Here is a 10732-nt window from a genome sequence, read left to right on the forward strand (position 1 = left end):
GCAACCAGAGCCAGAGGGGCCAGAAAAGCAGCCCAGGAAGCAGGTCAGTGCTGGGAGCAGAGTCAGAGAAGCAGCCTGCAGAGCAGACCTGTCCGGGGAGCAGAGTTGCAGCAACCAGAGCCAGAGGGACCAAAGAAGCAGCCCAGGGAGCTGGAGGCAGAGCAGCAGCAGCAGCAGCAGCAGTGCAGAGACAGAGCGGTGGAGCTGGGGCTGGAGCAGTCCGGAGCTGGGTGCGGTGAGCAGCTGGGGAGAGCGAGGGGGACCCTGGGCAGCGGGCCCAGCACAGGGTGACGCCTCAGCCAAGAGGCTCTGCAGGCCAGGCTTGAATCGTAACCCCGACAGGGCGGGGGCGACACTGGGAAGAAGGGTCCTACCCCTTAGAGCCTGAGAGCGTGTGGCCCCACCAGAGCAAGTGTCCAACCCACAGCATCCCTACAGCACAGCCAGGGCCTGAGCAGGAGGCCTGGGACTTACAAGGAGCAGACTGTGAACTGCCCTGACATTCCAGAGACGCTGTTTGTGATGTTCCCTGCCACAGAGCAGGTTGATGTGTTCCCTTTAACCTTTCCCATTTTTCCTTATTCTTTTTAAAATTAATTGTTGATTTAATAACTTGTATTTGCTTTAAATTGTATGTTATGGTCAGTGGGTCAGAGAAGTGCCCAGTGCAGAGAGAATACCCCGGAGTGGGGACACCCTAGCCCCTGTCCTAGGTGACCACAACAGGGTTGGGGGGCGAGCCCCCCAGGAATCCTGGGCCCAGCCTTGTTGGGGTTACGAGGATTCTGCCAGACAGGAGAGTGGAAGGGGAGCCCTCAAGGGCAGGGAGGCCACTGGGTAAAGGAAGTGGGAGCGAGGACTCAAATCCTTTCACTAGCCCACTTCACCGGGATAGTGCAGAAGCCAGGAAAGTTCTCCACAATAGGGGACTATTCCCCTGCTTACATCAACACTCAAGCATGACTGAAGGTCATGTTTCTTTTTCTTCTTAAAGTTGCAAGGAAGTGGAAGCTGTCACTAGAGGGAGAGTGCTATGAGAAAGTCTTACCTGGGGCCAGAGCACTGTGTGTTAAAATATGTTGTTGTTTATGCTAGAGTTTTCCTTCTCTCCTATTCCTATATGAATGATGGAAGCAGTGGATGCGTGAGTCTCTTTACCTTCAGTGTTAATCCAGCACACTCTCACTATCTATATATTCTGTAAAAAGAAAAGGAGTACTTGTGGCACCTTAGAGACTGACCAATTTATTTGAGCATAAGCTTTCGTGAGCTACACCTCACTTCATCGGATGCATAAATGCACTCCTTTTCTTGTTGCGAATACAGACTAACACAGCTGCTACTCTGAAACCTATATATTCTGTGTGTTTTGTTTAGAGGCTTTTGGTAATTGAGAGTCCCCAGGGGCTTTTGTTTCTTATCAATAGGGCTTCCGTTTGATGCTACATAGCACTAGGCACGGATAGGCATGAACCAGCAGTTTGATTTATCCTAATGCAGGGGATTCTGGGATAGCTCAGCCAGCTGTATAAGGCCACAGCAATAAAGCTATTCAGTTTGGTGAGAGCTTCTCCTTGCTGTGTATGGCAAAAAACAACAGTTTACCCTCTTGGACTTTTGTATTTCCTTTAGTAATCTATGTACTACTCCCTTGAGGGATTACTGAGAAACTCTCTCTTGGGATTTTGATGGCTGCTTCTACAAAGACAGACCTGAAGGGCCTGTGTGCTCCACTTCACTGCAGGTACTCTGACATCACTTCTGTGTTGAATGTGTTATATAATTACCTGCTCACCGAGGCCAGGAACCACTAGAAATGTAACCTTGGTGTACTGAATGCACTGTAGGAGCATTTCCCGTGCTTGGGGTGGTGGGTGAGAGGGGCACAGAGGAGGAAAGGAGCAGTAAGCAGGTAGGGAAAATTGCAGGACCCTGGGTCAGAAATGTTTCTTCCTGCAAGCTGCTACTTCAAGATTTTTCCCATGGTTTTCAATCACCTACAGGCACAAAAACACTAACCCGGTCATGTCTCAGCCCTGGTTTCAGTGACAGTTGAGTCTGTTTTATTTGTTAATTGGCTATGTTGGTGTTTTTATAGCAGGGTGTGTAGTAAATGATCATACTTTTAACTATAATTGTCCGTAGTTTAAATTAGCAATAACATTGCAAAGTGTGTTTAATTCTGTTTTCCCTAGTAGGAGTTACAGATAACTAGTAAATCCCAGATGTATGGGGTTGGTGGGAAACAGATAGCTGTCTGGCAGAATAGTGGCTGACCTTAGGGCACTGACTGATAATACTGTGCTGTTAACCATTCTGAGAGGAGAGCTTTATGGATCACCTTGAGCAAGAGAGAGGGGTAAAAAACGCGTAAGGTAGCCGTACCCTGTGGTGTGTCTTTCCCATGTAAAACATTGCATTATAACATCGTAAGGGGAAGAAGCTGCCTTTTCCCTCCTCCCAGTGCTATGTGAGGCCTTGCACAGAGGTGCCAAACACTCGCCAGATCTGGTGTTTGCTCTGCTTGTTTCTCTGCAGGCAACCTTTTCAGGCCTGGGCCTTGGTTTTCCACCCCTGGTGCTGCACTTAGCTCCCATTCCCCTACAAGCCCTTATTCAGCCTATTTCTCTTATGCGTGTTGGGCCCCTTGTTGCCTTGCCCTGAATGGTGGCAGAGCAATGGAGGCTGGTGAGATCTGGCAGACAAGGCAAAAAAACCCCCAAAACCTATTAACTTTTTAATTTTTTAAAATATATATACAGAAAAAACCAACATAAACTATATGTAAACTCCTCAAAATACATAAACTTTCCCTATATTAACCATTTGCTACCTAAACGCAGCTATACTTGAAATGTAATATGAATGGTTAAAATACAAAGAATTTATTTATATGAAACAATTTACAGACAAAATTTGTTTATAAAAATCCAATTGTTTAAAAGTATTAAGATAAAGAATAGAAGCAAAATTCAGAGGAGGGGAATAGAGAAAGGGAGGGAAGGAATTGCGTAAAGAGGAGGGGAAGGTAAAGGGACGCCCATGCATTCAATAAGATAATTCAGATACTTTCAGAAAGGCATCGCATATTTCTGAGAGCTTTTCTTGGGTATTTCTGTTATGGTGGACAGCTTCTTTCCACAGTGGCCAAGCTAACAATGTCTGTGCTCCAGTCTTCAATTTTTGGTTGCTTTTTGGATTTCTCTATTTGTAGTACTAGTCTTTTGGCAATTCTTAGTGCTCTGCCGAGCCACAGAGTTTCAGATTTATTCAGCTTTTAATTAACCTCCATTAGGTTTAAAATTACATGTTTAGCTTGGAACATAATTTGATCTCATAGGAAAAAATGAACTCTGCAATTAAATTCTGCTGCAGATAGGCAAAGCCAATGTATGCAAATGGACAAAGAGTATGCTGGCCCTGAATGTCTCCCCATCTCTCCACTCACACGTGTTGATTGTCTTCAACTCCCATGGATTTCAATGGGTACTGAAGACACTGAGAACTTGGAGGATTAGGCCCCTATATCTGGCTCAGAATAGGCAAGATAGATCTGTACACGAGACCCACCTTCAGTACCCTCCAGCTGCAGACAGCACATTTTCTTCTGAACTTCAATTTTCCGGTATATGGATCATTTGAGTGTTAGGGTTTCTGCTTCAGTGAGCAGGTGAACTGCAAGTACAACCCAAATGCATTAGATGTATTAATAAACAGAGGCTGCAACTTGGCAAAATCTCTAGCTGTACCTTCCCCAAACACACATGCGGATAACAGGGAAATTTCAATTTCAGTTGACAGTCTTATCCCTCTACGGTCTCTGAGCAGTGTTGGAGAAGGTTAACCCATAACCGAGACATTGCTTGCAATTTACGGGGAACTACCACCTTGGAATGTCCTAACTGGAGGGAAGATATGGACTCCTGTTAATGCTGCTGCGTCTTTCATTGACTTTTTGGATGATGGATTTGGGGTTTTCTTTTGCATGATACTTGATAACAACAACAAGTGACACATTTAAAATAGTGTCTCTGTTTCACAAACGCCTTAGCTAAGCATGAAAGCTTTTGCTAGAAAAGGTGTTTGTCTGAAAACCAGCAATGACTCACATCAGTTATTATAACTTTTGTATGGGCCCCAGAGGCTCCCTCAAAAACCAAACTCACTCGTCAGTGTACTATTTCTTGTTCTATTTCAAAATATGTACTGTTTGCGCTTTGCAACAGCGATGCTTTGCTTCTGGCTTCTACATTCCACAGAGTACAAGTTCCTGTTGATAAATATAGCCATCGGATATTAAAATGTGAGGAGACAGGAGAGGCCTTGCCCAGCTTTTGCCCAAAATAAAGTCAAGGTTTTACAAGGAAATTGCTCCCTCTTTAAACCATCTTTGATGTAGAAGCCAACCTCAAAAGATAACACTGTAACCAAGAAGAGAAAGCAGGATAGTTTCTCATGAACCACATCACCTGTGATAATTTCCCCACTGTAACTGGAAGAATGCGGTAGAATGTCTTCTACAAGCCTTCATGCTGGGTTCTGAAGAGATTAGTCCTGTTCTCTTTAGTTCACTCTCATTAATGAGTTCTGCTGGAAGATGTTCTGAGCACAGGACTGGAATACAGGAAGTTTTGAATTCTAGGGTAAAATCTTGGACCCACTGAAGTCAATTGCAAAACTCCCATTGACTTCAACGGGGCCAGGATTTCACCCCTAATCCCTATTCTGACACTGACTCCCTCTGAGGTGTTGAGCAGTTGACCCAATTATGCTTTCTGCCACACTTCCTGTAAAGTACCAAAGCCCTATCTCACAAAGCTGTAGTGAGAATTAATCAATGAATAGCTGTGAAATGTTTTGGAGGATGACAAGGGATCTACAAATATTATTGCTGTGTTGTGGTATTATCAGGAAGTCTGTAGAAAAAAGTGTTATTCATCCCTGGGCATTGCCAGATGATTTAAAAAAATAAAAATAAAAGTTCTTGCTCTTTCATAAAGTCTAAACACATTCTTATCAATTTAACATCTATTTTAACAATGCTAACATACAGGTGAGCCAGACTGTATCTATGCATTTGTCAGTGTTCGTTGAGGCCTAGAGGCATAGGTGCCGACTCCATGGGTGCTCCAGGGCAGGAGCACCCACAGGAAAAAATTTGTGGGTGCTCAGCACCCACTGGCAGCCAGCTCCCTCCTTCCCCCAGCACTTGCTGCCCGCCTGCTGCCCCGCCAATCAGTGCCTCCCCTCCCTCCCAGCGCCTACTGCCTGCTGCGATCAGCTGTTCCACGGCGTGCAAGAGGCTCTGGGAAGGAGCGGGAGGAGTGGGGATTGGGCACGCTGGGGGGAGTGGGCGGGGATGGGAAGAGGTGGGGTGGGGACTTGGGGGAAGGGATAGGGTGGAGGCAGGGCCTGGGGTGGAGTGAGGGGTTGAGCACCCCCGGGGCCCAGAGGAAGCCGGCACCTATGCCTAGGGGTCCTGGCATGAGCTGGCACCTAAGCACCAGTGTCACAGCCTCATAAGAGGTAGGGAAGAGGAAGATGCCACTGCAGACGGTTTGTTAGGTGATTCTTAATTCTGTGTTCAGGGTCTAATCCAATGCCCACTGGAGTCACAGGAAAGAGTCCCGCTGGCTTCAGCAGCCATTAGTTCAGGCCCCTTGAGCCTAGATACCATGGTAATGGACACACTAGAAATTCCTAGGTAGGAAATAGGTTAAAAAGGGATTAGACAAATCCATACTGGAGTAAAACTCCTTGAACATCCCTCCTTAAGTGGAACAAGGATCACGCACTGGCAAACAGATACATCGGTGCTCCCTGATTTATACATTAAAGACCAGGAAATGATCACTGTTCTGTTTGTTACCAGTGACGGTTGGTCTGCTAGGCCTATGTCAAGTATTTTGTGCTTCACACCTCAGTTCAGGAAACACTGTGGTTTGCTCAGCAGAGGTACAGAAGGCAGCAAGTGTTCTCAAAAGTCACACTGGCTCTTCTCATTACTCCTCCACCATTTGCTAGTCTGTCTCCTCCAAAACAAAAAGCTGTGCTGGGAGCTGGGGGAGACACTGAGGGGAACACAATCCTTGTGACTAGGAAACTTCAGGTTCGCGAAAGTCTGATATTAGAGGAAATGCTAAGAAATCTGAATGGAATCCCATCTGCCACATACTTTACTCAGTGCTAGAAAGGTCTATAAGGAGGTGAACTTATAGTTAAAGTTTCTTCTATTTTTATTGTTATGGAGGTGGATAAACTGAGTACTACAAACAGCCTAGCTTAGGCACTCATTAATTAAAACTTGGTGAATAAAGTCACCCGTGGGTTCTTATTCCTCTGTATGAAACATGAGGTGCCCGTAATGTGAGAGTGGAAAACCACAACTAGTTCATTATGAAACAGTGGTGAGAACCTAACTCCAGCTGACTGACTAGCTGCAGGCTGAAGTAAGCTTCGTTTCAGACAGTTACTGGGAAATCAGATGAAGCAGGTGAGTGCAGCGCTATGGGTAGTGGAGAGACCTAGTTAAGGCTTGGGCCCACGTGTTTCTTGGCCAGGTATTGTGATTTGTTAGCTGATATAATAGTTTGGTTTCTCGGCTGCTAACATTAAAGTTGCAGGTGTCTTACCTGGTTACGTCATTGCTGGGAAAACTGAGAAACAGCTTGTCAGAACCTGAATTTGGGGCTGTGTAGTGTATGTCTATCCTGCCAAAAAAGACACATGGCACCAAGTCTCAGAGCCTGGGTCAACTGACTTGGGATTGCAGGGCTAAGCATAGCTGTGTAGACGTTCAGGCTTGGGCTGGAGCCTGGGCTCTGAGACCCTCCACCCTCATGGGGTTTCAGAGCCCAGGCTCTGGCCCAAGCCTGAACATCTAAACTGTTCTTTTTATCCCTGCTGCCCAAGCCCCACACATGTCTGGGTCAGTTGACTCAGGTGCTGAGACTTGGTGCCTCAGGTCTTTTATGGCAGTGTAGACATGCCCAAAGTCTCTTCCTGCGCTGCTTCCCCGCTTCACAAAAGAAAAAGTCTCCTTCCTCCTCCACCTGCTTTGTTAAGGGTCCCATGAGACTGAGGACATCTGATCATACAGCAGATGCAGGGCCAGCTTCCCACATGTGCTGCTCCCACTCTCATCAGTGCATAGGGTGACCAGATGTCCCAATTTTATAGGGACAGTCCCGATTTTGGGGTCTTTTTCTTATATAGGCTCTTATTACCCCCCACCCCCTGTCCCGATTTGTCACATTTGCAGTCTGGTCACCCTATCAGTGCACCCCTGCTGTTTAAAAACTACCTCTTGTTCAAGTCAGGCCTTATTCTGTCTGCTGAGACTGCCCAACGGGGCCAATGATTTATGCACTTGCTCGTTTCTACGACTGCACGTATGGGTTTGGTGAATGTTTTGAGATTTATCTGGTATTTGGTGTGTGCGTTGCGCTGGCCAGTTTCTTTCTTTGAGCCCTCAATCTAGATGGGGTGGGACTTCATCTGACAATTCTTGTCTTCGTGTGACAATTACCTGGCGTGTAACATCCTGCGCTATGTGGGGAGAGAACATCACAACTAGAAACTTTAGTGTAGCCCACAAATTCATCTGACATGGGCTACAGCTGAGCTATTTGTGGCAGCATGGTCCAGAAGAAAGAGCACAGAGAGGAGACTCAGTTGTTCAAGAGTTCTAATCCAGGCCCAGCCGCTGCCTTGCTGGGTGCCCTTGAGTAAGTTACTTCACCAGTTTGTGCCGTGCTTTTCCTATCTATGGAACATGCCTCCTTCATAGGGAGTCACAAGAGTTAAGTGCCCAGTGTCTCTCTACAGTGCATAAAAATGTAAAGCACTTTATAAAAGAAGGCGATACACATTTACACTCCGTGTGTTACAGATGTTTAAAGCTAGTGGTTACTTTCCCTGAGCTATCACTTGTTCTCAGTTGTTACCTCTTTGCTAACCATCCAGGATTCCCTCACTGTTTCCTTTGCCAAGAAGGTATTACTTCATGTACTGCTCCAACCCATGGGAAATCTTGATAGGACAGAGGGGAAGTTAGTTTTTCTCCTGCTGGGAAATTCAGAGGCAGTTTCCTCAAAAAGTGGACTGACTCTCCTTAAATGAACACTTCCTTCAAGGGCAGTGTGCTCTAGAGCAGAGGTTCTCAAACTATGGCCTGTTGGGAGCTGACTGGTCCCATAGCATGAGTTCTCTTCCTTGTTTCCAGCTGCTAAATCACAGTAAGAGAAACTAAAAATGCATTACTTTCCTAGCACTATTTTTCCATGTAAACAGTTGGCTCGAGGGTATTATGCCATCGCGAATGGCTGGGGATGTGTCCACAAGACATGATCCAGTTGGTAAAAGAACAAGAGCCTCTGAACTAGAGAAGTGAGGTGGGAACTGTAATTTCGCCCTGTTAATTTCAGTGTGCCACCTTAAACGTCTGATGAAGTGAGCTGTAGCTCACGAAAGCTTATGCTCAAATAAATTTGTTAGTATCTAAGGTGCCACAAGTCTTCGTTTCCACCTTAAACAAGTCATTTTAAAAGTGATCTCTGATTTTTAGGTGTCTCAGTTCTTAAGAACTAAACTTGGGGCCTGATTTTCAGAGGTGCTGATCACTTGCAACTCCCACTGACTTCAGCTGGGGCTATGGATGCACTTCTGAACACCAGGCCCAAAGTGTCTCTAGCTGCCTACTCAAAGCCTCAGGGCACTTATCCTGCTTCCACTGAAATCAATGGGAATTTTGCCTTTGACTTGACTTGGCTCAGACTCTAAAAACCTATCACGCAGAATGCTATTAATAAAGATCAGGATGGCGAGACTACCTGTAAAAGATGATGATTGGGTGTGGAGGGTGGGAATAAAAAACACAAACAACCAAAAAACTCTGAGTCATTGCTTACTCTAGGGTGAGTTGCATTCAGACTAATTGGTTGCTCCACATCTGGTTTTACTCAGACAGAATTCAGAGGGAATCACTGCAAAAAATATGTTCTAGTTCGAAACCACGTTCACACCTGGCTTCCAGGACCAGCAAATGCACTTCTCCAGATCCAGTACAGAACTCCATCTGATTGGAATGGTGACCAAGAGGACATCTTCCCAGCATGCAGCCGGCTGGCCAGAGCTGACACCAAAGTTCTGGTGTATCTCCAATGTGAAGTCTGCAAAGAATGTGATTTTTGGACCAAGAACAGAATTTAAAGTTATTCCTGCAGTGAAAATGCCCCCTGAAGGGAGTGGGAGCAGGTTCTAGTGGCCTGATCCAAAGTCTCTGAGGCCAATGAAAAGATTCCCATTGACTTCAGTGGACTCTCGTTCAGATCACAGGTGAAGATAACACTAAATCAGCTAAGAAAGGATGTTACAGTGGCCAGCAGTGGCCTCTAAATAAAGAGACACCATCAATTTGAAATCTTTTCAATTGCAAGAACTTAGTTAAAAAGTAGTGTCAAGTACTGTACGTAATATTTCATCATGGTTTCATCATCATCGCCCTGTGCTTCAACGTTATTTTTCTTGCCTCTGTTATAGAGTGAAAGATGCCCAAACACAGAGCAAGGGAAACAGACTGACTATATAAGGGAAAACACTGAAACTGATTATACGCAGTATGCTGTGGAATGCCAAAGTAAACAAACCAAATTAAAAAGAATGTGGTGTATTGAAACTGTAGGCTGTCACTTTAAATGCTTAGAGGAGTTTCCTGGTCCTGCTTGCAGACTAGGGAGCTCTGCCGGGAAGCATGGTGCGATCTGGGTCTGCCAGCAGTCAGTCTGCACACAGCCAGTCTAGAGTAAGGTGGTGGAGTGAGATGTGCCTCTCTGTTTTAGGAAGCAGTCTGCTTTCTTTCTTTCTCTCTCTGTTTTGGGGTTCTTGTGTGTTATTCTTCTGAACTGAAGAAATAAAGTAGAGTTATGTTGTAACCTTCCAGCAAGAGTATTTTGTTTTATTTAACTTCTCTGTCTGTATGCTGTGAAACATAACACAGAGACTCTTTTTTCCCCCCTTAATTTTTTTCATTTATAGTAATTCTTCTGTGTTACATGCAAACAATAGTTCATTTAAAAAAAGCAAGTCAGATAAATTGGGCCTTTTCTGCTGACAACATCCCTTTAAGGTTTGTGTCCTGCAAAGATGCCCTGTGATGTGCGCATTGCAAGCAACTCCAGTATGCTTCCCTGGGTAGCTATTGCTGTCAGAAGGTGGTGAGCAGCTGGGGAGAGATGCTGAGTACGTTCAGCTCCCAAGGAAGCCAGTTGGGCCAGATTCTCACGGCTGTACCCTGGCACAGCTCTGCTGAAGCCAGCAGAGCTACACTGACTGACGGGAAGTAAGGACCTGGTGCAGCTGATATCAGTAGCAGTAGGGAGCTTTCAGCACACTGCAGGATCAAGCCCATAAGAGCCATTGTCACTATGTGGCAGGGATGGTCCCTAGATATTTTTAAAACATAGAATTTCTTTTTTTTTTCCTCTCTCTCTCTGTCCCTCCCAAGTCTCTTGGAGTATGTCTACACAGCAAAGACAACCTGGGGCTCAGGCTGTGGGAGCTGTTTCATTGCTGTGTAGACTCCTGGGCTCAGGGACCCTGTGGGGTGGGATGGACTCAGAGCCTGGGATGCAACTCAGAGCCTGGAAGTCTACACAGCAATGAAAGCCCCACAGCCGAGCCCTGTGAGCCCCAGTCAGCTGGTACAGGCCAGCCAACAGTGCAGACATACCGT

The sequence above is a fragment of the Caretta caretta genome, chromosome 8, assembly GCF_965140235.1.
Source record: "Caretta caretta isolate rCarCar2 chromosome 8, rCarCar1.hap1, whole genome shotgun sequence".
NCBI classification, from domain to species: Eukaryota; Metazoa; Chordata; order Testudines; family Cheloniidae; genus Caretta; species Caretta caretta.